This window comes from Heptranchias perlo, chromosome 35 (assembly GCF_035084215.1).
Source record: "Heptranchias perlo isolate sHepPer1 chromosome 35, sHepPer1.hap1, whole genome shotgun sequence".
Classification (NCBI taxonomy): Eukaryota; Metazoa; Chordata; class Chondrichthyes; order Hexanchiformes; family Hexanchidae; genus Heptranchias; species Heptranchias perlo.
In genome coordinates this window covers 5,759,724-5,779,673 of record NC_090359.1, presented here as the reverse complement: position 1 = coordinate 5,779,673, position 19,950 = coordinate 5,759,724, and the positions used below count along the sequence as shown (strand labels likewise).

General features: G+C 44.2%; 1 non-coding gene across 1 annotated transcript; it reads left to right on the top strand.

Annotated features, from left to right (window-relative positions):
* The first annotated feature begins 381 nt into the window (after positions 1-381).
* trnal-uag (transfer RNA leucine (anticodon UAG)) lies at positions 382-463 on the top strand. Its single transcript has one exon. It is a non-coding gene; the product is annotated as a tRNA-Leu (tRNA).
* The last annotated feature ends 19,487 nt before the right edge of the window (positions 464-19,950 follow it).

Sequence of the window (19,950 nt, the reverse complement as noted above, 5' to 3'; positions counted from 1 at the left end):
TCTTACACTCGCAACACCTCCGTGCGCCAATCAGGACCTTGCTGATTTGAGCAGAGTTCAGCGAGCAATGCAAAATTCATTCACCGTGGCTTCGGACTGGAGCGAGGCCCAAGACTTCTGGTTGAATTTCAGGAAGGAACCAACACATCAAACGGTAAATGCAATAATGGCGCGGATGAGACACAAAAGCATGCGTGCAGAGCACAAAGTATTAGGAATCCATCACCTCAAAGACTCGGCCACTTCGTCGCATGAATGTTGCTCAGAAAGCCCATTTATTTGATTCGTTCAATGGAAAATCTTCGACTCAAAGGTCAAAATGCATGAAAACCACATTTCAATCACCAGATATCAGATTCTGAACGCAATCTTATGCCAGGTGGTAGCGTGGCCGAGTGGTCTAAGGCGCTGGATTTAGGCTCCAGTCTCTCCGGGGGCGTGGGTTCGAATCCCACCGCTGCCAGCATTTGAAGTGGTTGCTACTTTTTCCTCATCACCAAACATCCTTCTTTTCCAAGCAGCACCGGGCGCGACATTGCTGTTGTTCGGGCATGAATTCCCCAACTGATGCGCTTCGCCTTGATCGTATCCTCGTCCATGCTCTGCGTTGAGGTCGCAGTTTGTTCGGTTTGAATACGAGCTACAGTATAGTTTCGATTACCTCTTTTGTTCTCTGCCACATACACTAATAGAATGCAGCAAGAAATCAATCTTTTTCACAAGAAAGAAATATTTTTTGTTGCTGGCAAAAACCTGTCAATTCCTTCAAATCCAGCACTCTCACATGCCTGTACTTGATGCTCCACAGTTCAAACTCGCCTGTTTTCCCCACTTTTTCTTCCTTCCACAGTCAATTGGCCGCCTTTACTTTCTTCCTTCCATTTCATGGAAACTTTCCTGCGGCATTGCCGATTCTAACATTCACTTTCATGATCTCACGCCTTCAAGTTTGTTCTGCGACGACCGCTGTTTCAATTGGGCAGATGTCCGATTCGCAACAATGTTCATTTGCGCCTTGAATCCAGTCGATACATTTCGATCTGCGTGACCGCTCGACAGACAAACACGATGAAAGCAGGGCTGGCGTCTGGAAAGGCAGCCGCCCGACTATTCACGAATTTTACTTGTCGAATCTTATGATCCAGGTGATGGTCACTGAAGAACTGGTTTTTGTTTTGATGCTTGTTGGCTTTTTTCTTTCAGCAGTTGAGTTGCGTGACCGACGGGAAGCGCCACAGAGCCTCGAATGGCGGTTGAGAGTTGCACATTTGGCAAGTTGGGGCGGCGCACTCAGATCGGAAGTGTTCCGCCTTGATCTTAATAGTTCTGTTTAAACATGGGATTGAATCGAGTGGAGGATAAAGGGATGGAGCGCCTGTGGCGGAAATGTCGCGATAACAGGTCAAGAGCGAAAGGTCGTTCAAATTTTCGTTGCGCAGGAAGCTGTGTGCGGATTCGGCAGAATTTAAAGCGCGTGTGTTGGAAAGTAGGAAAGTGAAGAGCGATGTTGTGTGTGAGAAGAGCACAAGAAAGTTGTGCTTGAAGCTGCGCCCTTGAGGAAAATTTCAGGTTGTCAGGAAAACGGATGCAGTGAAAGCTGAAAAATAAATCCAGAAACTGCTGGCAACACTCAGCAGGTCAGGCGGTATCTGTGGACAGATACTGGCATAACCGGGGCGTGGTTGTGCACTTTCTTGAGACTTCATGTTATTCACATCTGACACTCGCAACACCTCCGTGCACCAATCAGGACCTTGCTGAATTGAGCAGAGTTCAGCGAGCAATGCAAAATTCATCCACTCTCCACCGTGGCTTCGGATTGGAGCGAGGCCCAAGACTTCTGGTTGAATTTCAGGAAGGAACCAACACAACAAACGGTAAATGCAATAATGGCGCGGATGAGATACAAAACCATGCGTGCAGAGTACAATGGATTAGGAATCCATCACCTCAAACACTCGGCCATCTCGTCGCATGAATATTGCTCAGAGAGCCCATTTATTTGATTTTTTCAATGGAAAATTCTCGACTCAGAGGTCAAAACGCAAGAAAACAACATTTCAATCACCAGATATCAGATTCTGAACGCAAACTTTTGGCAGGTGGTAGTGTGGCCGAGCGGTCCAAGGCGCTGGATGAAGACTCCCGTCTTTGCGGGGGAGTGGGTACGAATCCGACCGCTGCCAGCTTTTAAAGTTCTTGCTATTTTGTCCTCATCACCAAACATCCTTCTTTTCCAAGCAGCACCGGGCGCGACATTGCTGTTGCTCGGGCATGACTGCCCCACCTGATGCGCTTCGCCTTGATGGTATCCTCGTCCATGCTCTGCGTTGAGGTCGCAGCAAGTTCGGTTTGAATACGAGCTACAGTATAGTTTCGTTTACCTCTTTTGTTCTCTGCCACATACACTAATAGATTGCAGCAAGAAATCAATCTTTTGCACAAGAAAGAAATATTTTTTGTTGCTGGCAAAACTCCTATCCATTCCTTCAAATCCAGCACTCTCACATGCCTGTACTTGACGCTCCACAGTTCAAACTCGCCTGTTTTCCCCACATTTTCTTCCTTCCACAGTCAATAGGCCGCCTTTCCTTTCTTCCTTCCATTTCATGGAAACTTTCCTGCGGCATTGCCGACTCTAACATTCACTTTCATGATCTCACGCCTTCAAGTTTGCTGTGCGACGACCGCTGTTTCTATTGGGCAGATGTCCGATTCGCACCAATGTTCATTTGCGCCTTGAAACCAGTCGATACATTTCGATCTGCGTGCCCGCTCGACAGACAAACACGACGAAAGCAGGGCTGGCCTCGGGAAAGACAGCCGCCCGATTGTTCACGAATTTTACTTGTCGAATCTTGTGATCCAGGTGATGGTAACTGAAGAACTGTTTTTTTGTTTTGATGCTTTTTGGATTTTTTCTTTCAGCAGTTGAGTTGCGTGACCGACGTGCAGCGCTGCAGAGCTGCGAGTGGCGGTTGAGAGGTGCACATTTGGCAAGTTGGGGCGGCCCAGGAAGATCGGAAGTGTTCCGCCTTGATCTTAATAGTTCTGTTGAAACATGCGATTGAATCGAGTAGAGGATAAATGTAAAGAGCGCCTGTGGCGAAAAAGGAGCGATTACAGGCCATGAGCGAAAGGTGTTTCAAATTTTCGTGGCGCAGGAAGCTGTGTGCGGATAAGCCAGATTTTAAAGCGAGTGTCGGAAATTAAGTGCGATCATGTGTGTGAGAAGAGCACAAGAAAGTTGTGCTTGAAGCTGCGCCCTTGAGCAATGTTTCAGGTTTTCAGGAAAACGGCAACAGTGAACGCTCAAAAATAAATCCAGAAACCGCTGGCAACACTCAGCAGGTCAGGTTGCTTCTGTGGACAGATTCTCGCTTTACCGGGGCAGCATTGTGCACTTGCTTGATACTTCACGTTATTCACATCTTACACTCGCAACACCTCCGTGCGCCAACCAGGACCTTGCTGATTTGAGCAGATTTCAGCAAGCAATGCAAAATTCATCCACCGTGGCTTCGGATTGGAGCGAGGCCCACGACTTCTGGTAGAATCTCAGCAAGGAACCAACACATAAAACGGTAAATGCAATAATGGCGCGGATGAGATAAAAAACCATGGAGCACAGTGGATCAGGAATCCATCATCTCAACACTCGGCCACCTCGTCCCATGAATATTGCTCAGAAAGCCTGTGGAAAACCATAAAGCTGACCATATTAATGTAGAAATACTAAACAGTTACTTGACCATAAAAGAAGCAAAGCATGATGGATAAGTGACCATGTTAGCTGACCAACTGAATATACATTTGGAAGCTTAAAGTGTTCACGTTCCCAGCAAAGACACACAGAAGAGCTATTTTCTTTGCTTATGAGATAACTGTCTAACTAACAGAAATTAATGACCATGTAGCCTTGAGACTAGGAACAGTTTCGACTGATAAAGGAGCAGTGTTGCTGAAGCAACGTATCTTTCCCAGATCCTGTGAGGGGCCAGCTGAAGGACATGGGAGACTAGAGGGTGGGTTCCCTATTTTTGATTGACTATCCACTTGAACCAATGAGAGTGTACATGTACTCCCATATTCAATGATAGACAGACATTACTAATTGAACTGTATAAAAGTTAACCGTTTCTTCTGCTCAGCGAAGAGGTGGTCCCAACCATTGCTTGGAACACAGCTTCCCTTGAGCTCAAGCTTCGTCGAATAAATTCTTACTTGTCTGAAAATAAGTGTTTGGAGTTAAAGCATTGTGTATAATAGGTAATTAAGTTTTCGACAGTTTCTTGGAGGTTCCACCGAGATCGCTTGTGATCTCCGGTAAGTACGGACACAAGTTATCTGTACAAACCCAGATACACTGCGATTGATGAGTGAATGCATTAACTGACGTGACTAATTCTTCTATTTGCCTTTTGGAATTGGAAGGCGATCATCGGAAATGTGTTTCGTATAGACAAGGAAAGAAAAAGGGGACAAAAAAAGAGAGATGCGCGACAGATTACTCGATATTGTCAACTACGGTGTTGTATTAACGGGCTGAGAGAGAGCAATAACGGAGTAGATCTGTGATACCGGTGACTAGGGTGAAGTTAAAGTCGATGTAAGGACTGACAGACTGTCAGCTCCGTGTGGATAGAGGCGCCAGGAAAAGAGATAACCAGTTTACAGACTTGTTTAATAAATTCTTAGTGTGAAGTTGTAATTTGGACAAGCGCAGACTGGATGTTGCGTAATTCGGAAAAGTGTGAAATTACAATTCAGTAGTGGCGATAAACGCAGACTGATGTGGATGTCGCGGATTTGGAAAAGTGTGAAATTCTGGTTTACCTGAATTATGTGTTTAGGTAGAAACACTGCTGGTGTTCACCCTGCTCAAGGGAAGGAGCACTTTTTAAAAAAGTCTTGCGTAAGTCAGCTGATTCAACTAAGTGCAGACGTTTCTCTCAAGAAAAAGGGTTTTAACCCCACGTGAAGGCTGGGACCCTAAAGTCGGTGAAGAGAACACATGACGTCTTATCCAATCAGCTGAATTATCAAGTATAGAATTGTGATAGTTAAGATAGGTCTTGATTTTCGTGTAATTACAGTGTGGAGGATTGTATAAACTATGAACAAAATCCCTCCAAAGGGAACACCTGCTGCTTACATGTACAGAAACTTTGGGAAAGAAACAACTGACGAGTTGATAGTTTGGTCCAAATGGACCAGAACTAAGAAATATCCCTTTCCCAAAGACGGTACATTTAATATGGATCGAATTAAGTGACTAGAAAAATGTTTAAAGGACAGAGACCCGAAAAAGAAAGGTTCCTTTGTTTCAGTGTACTGTCCCTTTAAAAAGCCTGTCCTGATCAGTGTTTTCTGTCGGTGTTGTGGGCCACGCCCCCTTCTCACTGCGTCTTACGTGTTTTCTTCTTTTGTGTGATGTATCTGTTTTCTCTTGTGTTTAATTCTGATATTGCTGAATTAAAATTGGAGTTATTGAGGTTAAGTGACCTATTAAATTCTGGTGCTAATAAAATGTGAGCATGTTAAATTCCAGACATGGGCTCTTCAAAAAAAAATTGGCATTTTGAATTTTTATCTTGTGATTGGCTGTGGTTTAAAACAAAAGGTTAAAAAAAAATGAACGGGACAGATAAAAATAGCTATCTGGTATCACCGTGATAGGAAAAGTCGGAAAGCTGGAACAGCTCGGAGAGTTGGTTATAAAAAGAATATGAAAAAAAAGTGAATTGGACAGCAAATTATAAAACTTACGAAGCAATGTGAAAATTGAGGGGTACCGAAAACAAAGGTAGATATAAGCTAAAATGGACGATGGGAGATGTTATTTGCCGGTATGAATTTTTATTTAAAAATAATTTATGTGCAAATTACATTGACGTGTCCTGCGAACGCTGCGTGAATCTGATATCCGGCTCCGTCGTTTTGTCAAAAAAAAAAAGTTAACCCTTTCCAAGGACACCGACATCTGTTTTCAATTCACCAAGACAAAATGAGGTTTGATTGTAAAAGAAAAGATAAAGTGCAGATTTAAAGAATTACAAGTTATAGTTGTAGGATGATCTCTGGTTATAAATTAAACTGATCTGCGAAGCATTTTGTGCTATTGTGATTGATAAAACACTATGATCAAAATCAATCTCAAAAATAGTGTGCAAAATAGATAGTGTAACGCAATCAATAAATGTGAAAAAAAATCAGTCAAACCTGTGTGAATAGAAATTTTGAAGGTGGAAGTGTAAACTTAATCTGAAAGGGAGATGTATCAAATTACTCCTGCCACAAGAGCAAGTTAATATTAACCCTTTCCATCCCAAGAAGACAGACTGTCATGCCAAGAGCCGTTCAAACAGATAGAAATGACCCAGTCGCTTGAGAACTGTCTGAGGCTAACCATTACACAGGTGAACATGGGGTAACAATTGGTATAGGTTATATTGTTAGAATTGACCCAATTACTCGGAAATGCCAAAGGCTACAATTGATTGAGTTATAAGTTTCCACACAGACAATGCGACAGTGAGAAAAAAATTGATAAGAAAGGAATGTAAAACAAATCGTATGAAGAGAAAGCATAGGTTGGACAATTGGAAGTCCATTACTTGAGCTATGTACTGACACAGGGTACTAAACGCCTATCAGTTTTACCCCGCCACAGTATGATAAGGAATTTCGCAATTGTATTTGAAACTATTCACGAATAGTAGCTCCAATACAAGATCTGACCAAAGAAGGGAGTCCTTCCCTGACAAATTATCTAACTCGCATTGAGAATGCTAAGAAAACTCAACAATAATATCAACACCTCCAAACTCAAGTGTTAAAACAAAGCACGACATGGAATGAAGGTGGACATCGTAAAAGAGATAGACAAATATGGAGACGTAAAAATCTGTGATAAGTGATAGAGCAACTGCCTTTAATACGGGTGCCTCAGTTGTTAACATCATTGATATGGACATCTTGAAATCGTTGAATGGTGGGTGCCAGTTGAAGTAATCAATTGGTTTCCATAGTGCAATGGTAAGCATTCTGGACTTGGATTCCAGCGATCCAAATTCAAATCTCGATTAAACCTTGAATTTTGTCCTATTCGTTTGCAAATTGAGGGCAAACAAGTAAAAAGCACTTGGAATCCAATCTCAGTTGGATGGGATTTCGCAGCTTCAATCAGTGAGGATCGAGCTCTTTTCTTTTCAACCCGAACTTCATGCATCAGTGCCTTGGAATGTTTATGCACTGATTATCCAACAAGACGAGCTGCGTTGAGCAGTGTGAAACAGAAGCAGCAACGAGGGAACCAATGGATTAGACAGTAGCTGTGTGATTGGCTGATCATCTATACTTATCAGATGGGAAAGTGGGGAAGCTGAAAGTATGGATGAGAAAGTGCGGAGCAAAAATGGCAGGTTGGGATTGACCAGTGCTTGCAGTTTTGCTGATGGCAGAGGTTTGCCATTCGACTCGTGCAGCCAATGATGCAGCGCCATGGCGATGCTGATAAAGGAGCCCAGTATCTTTGAAGGGAGGGGGCCGTCTTTTGAAATGAATGCGTTCCGTGGTGTAATGGTAAGCATTCTGGACTTTGAATCCAGCGATCCAAGGTCAAATCTCAGTGGAACCGTCACTTTTGGGGAAACAAATAAAAGGCACCTGGAATCCCATCCCTGTTCGTGGGCAGTTCCCAACCTCAATCAATGAGGCTCGAGCTCCTTGCATAAATTTGGCCTTTTGTTAAAGGCAAATCGTATTGAACTAACTTGATAGAGTTTTTGATGAGCTAACGGAGAGGGTTGATGAGGGCAATGCGATTGATGTGGTGCATATAAACTTTCAAAAGTCGTTTGATAAAGTGCCTTATGATAGCCTTGTCATCAAGATTGATACCCATAGAATAAAAGGAGCAGTCGCAACATGGATACAAAATTGGCTCAGTAACAGGAACCAGTGAGGAGTGATGAACGGTTGTTTTTCGGATTGGAGGGAGGTGTACAGTAATGTTCCCCACAGGTCGGTGCTCGCACCACTGCCCTTTTGATGTTTATCAATGACTTGGACTCGGGTGTACAGGGCACAATTTCTAAATTTGCAGATGACACAAACCTTGGAAGTATAGTGAACAGTGAGGAGGATAGTGATAGACTTCAAGAGGATATAGAAATTTAACGCAGAAAGATGCAAGGTGATACATCTCGGTAGGAAGAACGAGGAGAAGCAATATAAATTAGAGTGCTCAATTCGAAAAGGGTTAGAGGAACAGAGAGATCTGGAGGTATATGTGCACAAATCATAGAATGTAGCGAGGCAGGTTGAGAAAGCGGTTCAAAAAGCATACGAGATCCTGGGCTTTATAAATAGAGGCAAAGAGCACTAAAGCACGCTATTCATGATGAACGTTGATAAAACATTAGTTCGACCACAACTGGAGTATTGTGTCCAGATCTGGGCACCGCACTTTAGGAAAAATGTGAAGGCCTAAGAGAAGGTTAAGAAAAGATGAACGAGAATGATTCCAGGGATGAGGGACTTTAGTTACGTGGATAGACTGGAGAAGCTGGGGTTGTTTTTCTTAGAACAGAGAAGATTAAGAGGAGATTTGATAGAGGTATTTAAAATCATGAGGGGTATTGACAGACTCGATGGAGACAAACTGCGCTGAGCAGATTGAAAGAGAAGCAGTGACGAGGGAAGCGATAGGTTTGACGAGTAGCTGTGTGATTGGCTGAGCATCGATACTAAGCAGAAGAAAATGAGTGGAAGCTGAAGGAAGAGATGAGAAAGGGCCGAGTCAAAATGGCAATTTGGAATTGTCCAGTTCTTGTAGTTTTGCTGATGGGAGAGGGTTGGCAACAGTCTCGAGAAGTCAGTGACGCAGCGACATGGCCGTGCTGAGCAAAGAGCCAAATATCTTTGGATGGAGGGTGCGGCATTTATTAACGAATGGGTTCCACGGTGTAATGGTGAGCATTCCAGACTCTGAATCTGGCAATTCGAGTTCGAATCTCGCTGGAACTTGTTTTGTACCATTCGTTTGCAACTGCAGAACGAAAAAACAAAATGCAGCGAGAATCCACTCCCTGCTGGTGAGGAGTAACATAAGAACATAAGCAATAGGAGCAGGAGTCGGCCAATCGGCCCCTCGAGCCTGCTCCGCCATTCAATAAGATCATGGCTGATCTGATCCCAACCACAAATCGAAAGAACACAAGAAGTCGGAGCAGGACCCGGCCACACAGTTTTTCGGATTGGAGGGAGGTGTACAGTAATGTTCCCCACAGGTCGGTGCTCGCACCACTGCCCTTTTGATGTTTATCAATGACTTGGACTCGGGTGTACAGGGCACAATTTCTAAATTTGCAGATGACACAAACCTTGGAAGTACAGTGAACAGTGAGGAGGATAGTGATAGACTTCAAGAGGATATAGAAATTTAACGCAGAAAGATGCAAGGTGATACATCTCGGTAGGAAGAACGAGGAGAAGCAATATAAATTAGAGTGCTCAATTCGAAAAGGGTTAGAGGAACATAGAGATCTGGAGGTATATGTGCACAAATCATAGAATGTAGCGAGGCAGGTTGAGAGAGCGGTTCAAAAAGCATACGAGATCCTGGGCTTTATAAATAGAGGCAAAGAGCACTAAAGCACGCTATTCATGATGAACGTTGATAAAACATTAGTTCGACCACAACTGGAGTATTGTGTCCAGATCTGGGCACCGCACTTTAGGAAAAATGTGAAGGCCTAAGAGAAGGTTAAGAAAAGATGAACGAGAATGATTCCAGGGATGAGGGACTTTAGTTAAGTGGATAGACTGGAGAAGCTGGGGTTGTTTTTCTTAGAACAGAGAAGATTAAGAGGAGATTTGATAGAGGTATTTAAAATCATGAGGGGTATTGACAGACTAGATGGAGACAAACTATTCGTATTGGCGGAAAGGTCAAGAACAGGAGGACACAGATTTAAGGTGACTGGCAAAAGAACAAAAGGTGACATGAGGAAAAACCATTTTTAACACAGTGAGTGGTTAGGATCTGGAATGCACTGCCAGAGGTCGTGGTGGAGGCAGATTCAATCGTGGCTTTGAAGAGGGAACTGCATAAATACTTTAAAGGAAAACATGCCGAGGGCCACGGGGAGAGGGTGAGGAAGTGGGATTGGCTGGATTTCTTTTGCATGGAGCTGGCAGGACTCACTGGGCCGAACGGCCTACTTCCGTGCTGTAACCTTTCTATGAGTCTATCAGCTCAGCCTGTCTTTTGCTTTCCTAAATCTTCAGAAGACAAAGTTGCTTTATGTGCAACGCTGCGCTTCACTGCACCAAAAAATGGTGTTTGCTGAATTTTTCTTTGCAATCTGCATTCAGCAGGCAAACATGTAGAAATTCAAAGCACTGCCTCTTGAAATGCAGGCATTGCTTGGATCGTGGCCTCGCACAAAGTTTACATTTTGTTTTACGCCAATCTTCATGCATCAGTGCCTTGAAATATTGATTGACAGATTATCCGGCAAGACTGTAATAGGAGCTGCGCTGAGCAGATTGAAAGAGAAGCAGTGACGAGGGAAGTGATGGATTTGACGAGTAGCTGTGTGATTGGCTGAGCATCGATACTAAGCAGAAGAAAATGAGTGGAAGCTGAAGGAAGAGATGAGAAAGGGCCGAGTCAAAATGGCAATTTGGAATTGTCCAGTTCTTGTAGTTTTGCTGATGGGAGAGGGTTGGCAACAGTCTCGAGAGGTCAGTGATGCAGCGACATGGCTGTGCTGAGAAAAGAGCCAAGTGTCTTTGAATGGTGGGTGCTGGGTAATAACTGTGGTTGCACTGTGGCTGCAGTTTGTACCATCAACAGGATGCACTGCAGCAATCGCCAAGGCTTCTTCGACCTCTACCAACTTGAAGGAAAAGAGCGGCAGGTACGTCGGAACAACACCACCTGCACGTTCCCCTCCAAGTCACACACCATCCAGACATGGAAATATAACGCCGTTCCTTCATCTTCGTCGTGTCAAAATCCTAGAATTCCCTTCCTCACAGCACTCTGCGAGAACCTTCACCACACAGTCTGCAGCGGTTCAAGAAGGCGGCTCACCACCACCTTCTCAAGGTCAATTAGGGATTTGCAATCAACGCCGGCCTTGCCAGCGACGCCCACATCCAATCAACGAATAAAATACAATAACAAGTGGGTTCCATGGAGTAATGGTGAGCATTCTAAACTCTGAATTTAGCGATGCGATTTCGAATCTCGGTGGAACCTATTTTGTTTTTGTCCCATTTGTTTGCAACTGCAGGTCGAAAAAATAAAACGCAGCTGGAATCCACTCCCTGCTGGTGGGCTGGAAACAGCTGCTTGAAGGTGTTCGAATTATTGGAAACATTTCTGAGGGGCAGTTTTAATCGGCATTTGGAAAGGCACGGATTAATCAAGGACAGTCAGCATGAATTTCCCACTCTCCTTGATTCACACTGTTCCCAATGGCTGATACACATTGTTCCCACTCTCTCTGTTTTGCTCTGCTCCCACTCTCTGTGAATCACACTGTTCCTTCTCTCCATGATTAGCACTGTCCCCCTCTCTCTGATTCGCACTTTCTCGGGTTCACAATGTTCCCAGTCTTTCTGATTCACACTGTTTCCTAACTCTGATTCACATTGTTCCCACCCTCCCTGATTCACAATGTTCCTCCGCTCTCTGGTTCACACTCTCACCGATTCGCAGTCATTCCACTCTCCCTGATTCACACTGTCTCTCATTAACATTATCCCCTCTCTCTGATTCACATTGTTATCACTCTCGCTGATTCACACGGCTTCCTCTTTCTCTGATGTGGAGATGCCGGTGATGGACTGGGGTGGACAAATGTAAGGAATCTTACAACACCAGGTTATAGTCCAACAAATTTATTTTAAAATGACAAGCTTTCGGAGATTATCTCCTTCGTCAGATGAATGAATGAAAAGGTTCTCAAATCGCATATCTTATACTATGTTGGGACAGCATCACATTCATTCATCTGACGAAGGAGATAATCTCCGAAAGCTTGTGATTTTAAAATAAATTTGTTGGACTATAACCTGGTGTTATAAGATTCCTTGCATTTGTCCTCTTTCTCTGTTTCAGTTTCACACTGTCCCCACTCTCTCATTAATATTTTTCCTCTCTCTCTCATTCACAATATTCCCACTCTCCCTGATTCACACTTTTCCCACTCTCTCTCATTAACTTTTTTTTCTGTCTCTCTGATTCACACTGTTCTATTTTTCGAATGCTATTTAATGTTCCTTTATTTAACTGTTCCCACACTCCTAGATTCACTCTATTTCCACTCTCACTCTGTGTCACTCTTTTCCTATTCTCTCTGATTCACACTGTTACCCACATTTCACACTCTCCCTGATTCAATCTCTTTCCACTCTCCCGAATTCACACTTTTCCTACTCTCCCTGATTTTTAAAAATTCGTTCATGAGATGTGGGCATCGCAAGCAAGGCCGGCATTTTATTGAGCATCCCTGTTTGCCCTTGAGAAGGTGGAGGTGAGCCAACATTTTGAGCAAATGACTGGCTTGCTGGGCCATAAAAAATCAACCACATTGCTGTGGGTCTGGAGTCACATATAGGCCAGACCAGGTATGGACGGCAGATTTCCTTCCCCAAAAGACATCAGCGAACCAGATGTATTTTGATGACAATCCGGTAGTTTCACAGCCACCATTAATAAGGTTACTTTTTCTTTTAATTCCAGATTTTATTTACTTAATTTCTCTAGCTGCTGTGGCGAGATTTGAACTCATATCTCTGAAACATTAGTGCATGCTTTTTGGATTATTAGTCTAGTAACGTGACCACTACACCACCATACCCTAATTGAGTCCTTCTCTCTGATTCACACTGTTTCCACTCCATCCGATTCAGACTGTTCCCCCTCTGTCTCTGATTCACACGGCTTCCTCTTTCGCTATTTCACACTGTTCCGCACGGTTGACTCGATCTAATTCACAATGCTTCCTCTCGCTGGCTGATTTTCAATGTTCCCACTCTGATTCATACTATTCCCATTCTCCTCGTTTCACACAGTTCACACTCACCCTGATTCAATCTCTTTCCACACTCCTGGAATCACACTTTTCCAACACATCCTGATTTTTTTTCACTCGTTCAATGGGATGTGGGCATCGCTGGCACGGCTGGCATTTATTGAGCATCCCTAATTGCCCTTGGGAAGGTGGAGGTGAGCCGCTTGCATGAACAACTGAGTGGCTTGCGAGGCCATTAAGAATCAACCACATTACCGTGGATCTGGAGTCACAGAGAGGCCAGCAGATTTCCTTCCCTAAATGATATTAGTGAACCAGATGGGTTTTTATGACAATCCGGTAGTTGAACAGCCACTAATTTTTTAATTCTAGATTTTATTTATTTGAATTTAAACTCTCCAGCTGCTGTAGCGAGACTTGAAATCATGACTTCGCAAATATTAATTCGAGCTTTTAGAATTATTAGTCCAGCAACGTAACCACTATGCTATCGTACCCTTATTAAATCCCTCGCTCTCTGAGTCACACTGTTCCCACTCTCCTTGATTCACACTGTTTCGTGTCGCTCTGATTCACAATGTTCCCACTCGATCTGATTCACACTGTTCCCACTCTCTCTGATTCACACTGTTCCCACCATACTTGATTCAGCTGTTCACACTCTCTCTGATTCATACTGTTTTCAATCTCTGCGATTAACAATGTCCACAATCGCTCTGATTCACACTGTTCCCACTCACACTAATTCACTCTGTTTCCACTCTTCCTGATTTACACTGTTCCCTATCTCTCTGATTCACACTGTTCCCACTCTCCTTGAATCACATTGTCCCCACTCTCTCTGATTCACACTGTTCCCACTCACTCCGATTCACACTGGTTCCACTCTCCATGTTTCACTCTGTTCCATTCGCTGATTCACACTGTTTCCTCTCTCTCTGATTCACAATGTTCTTTCTCTCTTAAATTCACCGTGTTCCCACACGCCCTGATTCACACTGTTCCCTCACTGTCTGAATCAAACTGTACACACACGCCCTGATTTTTTTTCTTGATTCGTTCATGGGATGTGGGCGTCGCTGGCAAAGCCAATATTTATTGCCCATTCCTAATTCCACTTGAGAAGATGGTGGTGATCATCATTCTTGAACCGCTGCAGTCCATGTGGTGAAGGTTCTCCCACAGTGCTGTTAGGAAGCGAGTTCCATGATTTTGGCCTAGCGATGATGAAGGAACGGCGATACATTTCCAAGTCTGGATGGTGTGTCACTTGGACGGGAACGTGTAGGTGGTATTGTTCCCAAGTGCCTGCTGCTCTTGTCATTTTAGGTGGTAGAGGTCGCGGGTTTGGGAGGTGCTGTCGAAGAGGCCTTGGCGAGTTGCTGCAGTGCATCCTGTGGATGGTACACACTGCAGCCACTGAGCGGCGGTGGTGAAGGGAGTGAATGTTTAGGGTGGTGGATGGGGTGCCAATCAAGCGGGCTGCGTTGTCCTTGATGTGTTCGAGCTTCTTGAGTCTCGTTGGAGCTGCACTCATCCAGGCAAGTGGAGGGTATGCCAGCACACTCCTGACTTGTGCCTTGTAGATGGTGGAAAGGCTTTGGAGAGTCAGGAGGTGAGTGACTCGCCGCAGAATACCCAGCATCTGACCTGCTCTTGTAGCCACAGTATTTATATGGCTGGTCCAGTTAAGTTTCTGGTCAATGGTGACTCCCAGGATGTTGATGGTGTGGAATTCGGCGATGGTAATGGCGTTGAATGTCAACTGGAGGCGGTGAGACTCTCTCTTGTTGGAGATGCTCATTGCCTGGCACTTGTCGGGCGCGAATGTTATTTGCCACTTATCAGCTCAAGCCTGGATGTTGTCCAAGTCTTGCTGCATGGGGGCACGGACTGCTTCGTTATCTGAGTGGTTGCGAATGCAACTGAACACAGTGCTATCATCAGGGAACATCCCCATTTCTGACCTTATAATGGAGGGAAGATCATTGATGAAGTAGCTGAAGATTTTTGGGCCTCGGACACTGCCCTGAGGAACTCCTGCAGCATTGTCCTGGGGCTGAGATGATTGGCCTCCAACAACCACGACCATCTTCCTTTGTGCTAGGTATGACTCCAGCCACTGGAGAGTTTTCCCCCTGATTCCCACTGATTTCAGTTTTACTCGGGTTCCTTGATGCCACACTCGGTGAAATGCTGCCTTGATGTCAAGGGTCGTCACTCTCACCTCACCTCTGGAATTCAGCTCTTTTGTCCATGTTTGGATCGAGGCTGTAATGAGTTCTGGTACCGCGTGGTCCTGGCGGAACCCAAACTGAGCAGCGGTGAGTGGGTTATTGGTGAGTTATTGCGAGTTATATTCGGAAAAAGAGGGTGGTCAGGAGCAGTGTTGGCCCTTTAAAAATTGATAGTGCGGATACTGTCATTGACAATGGGTAAATGTCGGACATGTTGAACCATTACTTTGCGTCAGTAGAAAAAGAGGATAGCATGCCGGAAATCCCAAGTAAAGTAATATTGAATCGGGAACAGGGAATCAAAAATATTAACATAAGTAAAGCCATAATAACGAAGAAAATAATAGCACTAAAGAGTGACAAATCACCAGGACCAGATGGTTTCCATCCCAGGGTTTTAAAGGAAGTAGGTGAGCACATTGCAGATGCCCTAACTATAATCTGTCAAAGTTCTCTAAATTCAGGAACTGTCCCTTTTGATTGGAAAATTGCAAATGTCACTCAGCTTTTTCCAATTCGCCTAACATCTGTTGTTGGGAAAATGCTGGAGTCCATAATTAAAGATAGGTTGACTGAACACCTCGAGAATTTTCAGTTAATCAGAGAGAGCCAGCATGGATTTGTGAAAGGTAGGTTGTGCCTGACAAAACTGATTGATTTTTTTAAGAGATGGCTAATGTAGTGTCTTGGGGAATGTCAATGGATGTTATTTATATGGACTTCCAGAAGGCATTTTATAAGGTCCAACATAAGAGACTGTTAGCAAAGTTAGAAGCCCATGGAATCGAGGGAAAATACGGAATTGGTTACGAAATTGGCTGAGCGAAAGGCGACAGAGAGTGGGGATAATGGGTAGGGACTCACATTGGCAGGATGTGACTAGTGGAGTCCCGCAGGGATCTGTCTTGGTGCCTCAGTTATTCACAATATTTGTTAACGACTTAGCTGAAGGCATAGAAAGCCTCATATTTAAGTTTGCCGATGACACAAAGATTGGTAGCATTGTAAGCAGTGTAGATGAAAACAGAAAATTACAGAGATATTGATAAATTAGGTGAATGGGCAAAACTGTGGCAAATATAATTCAATGTAGACAAATGTGAGGTCATCCACTTTGGATCAAAAAAAGGATAGAACAGGGTACTTTCTAAATGGTAAAAAATTAAAAGAAGTCGATGCCCAAAGGGACTGAACTGTTCAGCGACACAGATCATTGAAGTGTCATGAACAGGTGCAGAAAATAATCAATGAGGATAATTGAACGCTGGCCTTAAAATCGAGAGGACGAGAGCACAAGGGGGCAGAGGTTATGCTGCAGCTACACAAAACCCTGGTTAGACTGCACTTGGAGTCCTGTGAGCAGTTCTGGGCACCGCACCTTCGGAAGGACATATTGGACTTGGAAGGATTGCAGCGTAGGTTTACTAGAATGGTACCCGGACTTCATGGGTTATGTTACGAGGAGAGATTACACAGATTGGGGTTGTATTCTCAGGAATTTAGAAGGTTATGAGATGATCTGATCGCAGTTTATAAGATGTTAAGGGGAACAGATAGGGTGGAGAGAGAGAAACTATTTCCGCTGGTTGGGGATTCTAGGAGTAGGGGGCACAGTCTCAAAATTAGAGCCAGACCTTTCAGGAATGAGATTAGAAAACATTTCTACACACAAATGGTGGTAGTAGTTTGGAACTCTCCCGCAAACGGCTATTGATACTAGCTTAATTGCTAAATTTAAATCTGAGATAGATAGCTTTTTGGCAACTAAAGGTATTAAGGGATATGGGTCAAAGGCAGGTATGTGGAGTTAGATCACAGACCAACCATGATCTTATCAAATGGCGGAGCAGGAACGAGGAGCTGAATGGCCTACTCCTGTTCCTATGTTCCCATATTCCGATGTTCCCAAGTGCGGACACCTTCCATCACTTTGCTGATGATTGTGAGTAGACTGATTGGGCCGTAATTGGCCGGATTGGATTTCTCCTGCTTTTTGTGGACAGGACATACCTGGGCAATTTCCCACGTTGTCGGGTAAATGCCAGTGTTCTGGCTGTATTGGAACAGCTTGGCTGGATGCGCAGCCATTTCTGGAGCACAAATCTTCAGCACTACAGCCGGGATGTTGTCGGGGCCCAAAGCCTTTGATGTATCCAATGCACTCAGCCGTTTCTTGATTTCACGTGGAGTGAATCGAATTGGCTTCTGTGATGGTGGGGATATCGAGAGGAAGCCGAGATGGATCATCCACTCTGCATTTCTGTCTGAAGTTGGATGCGAACACTTCAGCTTTGTCTTTTGCACTCACGTGCTGGACTCCGCCATGATTGAGGATGGGGATGTTTACAGAGCCTCCGCTTCTCTTTCGTTGTTTAATTGTTCCCACTCTCTCTGATTCACACTGTTCCCACTCGACTTGATTCACACTGTTCACACTGTCACTGATTCACACTGTTCACACTGTCACTGATTCACACTGTTCACACTGTCACTGATTCACACTGCTCCCACTCTCAATGATTCACACTGTTCACACTGTCACTGATTCACACTGTTCACACTGTCACTGATTCACACTGTTCACACTGTCACTGATTCACACTGTTCACACTGTCACTGATTCACACTGTTCACACTGTCACTGATTCACACTGTTCACACTGTCACTGATTCACACTGTTCACACTGTCACTGATTCACACTGTTCACACTGTCAATGATTCACACTGTTACTGATTCACACTGTTCACACTGTCACTGATTGACACTGTTCACACTGTCACTGATTCACACTGTTCACACTGTCACTGATTCACACTGTTCACACTGTCACTGATTCACACTGTACACACTGTCACTGATTCACACTGTTCCCACTCTCCTTAATTCACTCTGTTCTCACTCTTTCTGTTTCACACTGCTCCCACTCTCTCTCATTCACACTGTTCCGACTTTCCTTGGTTCATACCGTTCACACTCTCTCTGATTCACACTGTTCCCACTCGCAGATTCAAACTGCTCCCACTCTCACTGATTATTACTGTTCCCACTCTCTCCGATTCACACTGTTCCCACACGCCCTGATTCACATTTTTCACACTCTCGCTGACTCACACTATTCCAACCCTTCCTGATTCACACTGTTCCCTCTCTATGGCTCACACTGTTCCACCATCTCTGATTCACAATGTTCCCACTCTCTCTGATTCACACTGTTCCATCTCTCTCTGATTCACCATGTTTCCACTCTCTCTGATTCACAATGTTACTAAGCTTTCTAGTTCACACTTCTTCCACACTCACTGATTCACAGTGTTCCCACTGTCTCTGATTCACACTGTTCACACTCTCCCTGATTCACGCTCTTTCCAATCTCGCTGATACACACTGATCCCACTCTATCTAATGAACATTTTTTAAACATCTCTCTGATTCACACTGTTCCCACTCTCCCTGATTCACACGGTTCGCAATCTATCTTATTCACACTAATCACACTCTCTCTGATTCACACTGTTCTGACATTCCCTGATTCATAATGTTCCGTCTCTCTGATTCACACTGTTTCCACTCTCTCTGATTCACACTGTTTCCACTCTCTCTGATTAACACTGTTGCCAATCTCACTGATTCACAATGTTACAACTTTTCTTGATTCATACTGTTCACAGTCTCGCTGATTCACACTGTTCCCACTCTCATCGATTTAAACTGTTCCCACTCTCTCTGATACAAACTGTTCCCACTCTCGGTGATTCACACTGTTCCCACTCTCTGATTCACGCTGTTCCCAATCTTTTTGATACACATTGTTCACACTGTCTTTGATTCAAACTCTTCCCACTTTCTCTGATTCACACTGTTCCCTCTCTCTGATTCATACTGTTCCAACTAGCTGATTCACACTGTTCCCACTCTCACTGATTCACACTGTTCCAACTCTCCCTGATTCACACTGGCCCCACTCTCACAGATTCACACTGATTCCTCTCTCTCTGATTCACAATGTTCCCATTCTATCTCATTCACAGTTTTCCCACTCTCTCTGATTCACATTGTTCCTTCTCTCTCTGATTGTCACTGTACCCACACGCCCTGATTCACACTGTTCCCACTATCCTTGATTCACACTGTTGCCACTCTGTGATTCACACTGTTCCCACTCTGTGATTCACACTGTTCCCTCTCTTTCTGAATCACACTGTTCCCACTCTCTCTGATTCACACTGCTCACACTCTCTCTAATTCACTTTGTTCACACTCTCTCTGATTCACACTGTTCCCGCAAGCCCTGATTCACGCTGTTGCCATTCTCTCTGATACACACTATTCAATACCTCCCTGATTCACACTGTTCCCACTATTTCCGATTCACACTGTTCCCACCCGCTCTGATTCACCCTGCTCCCACTCTGACTGATTCAGACTATTCCCATTCTCTCTGATACACACTTTTCCCACTCTCTCCGACTCACACTGTTCCCACTCTCGCTGATCGACACAATTCCCACTCTATCTGATTCACAATGTTCCCACTCTCTCTCATTCACAATGTTCCTACGATCTCTGAATCACACTCTTCCCACTCTCCCTGATTCAAACTGTTCCCATTCTCCCAGATTCCCACTGATCCATCTCTAAGATTCACACTTTTGCCACAC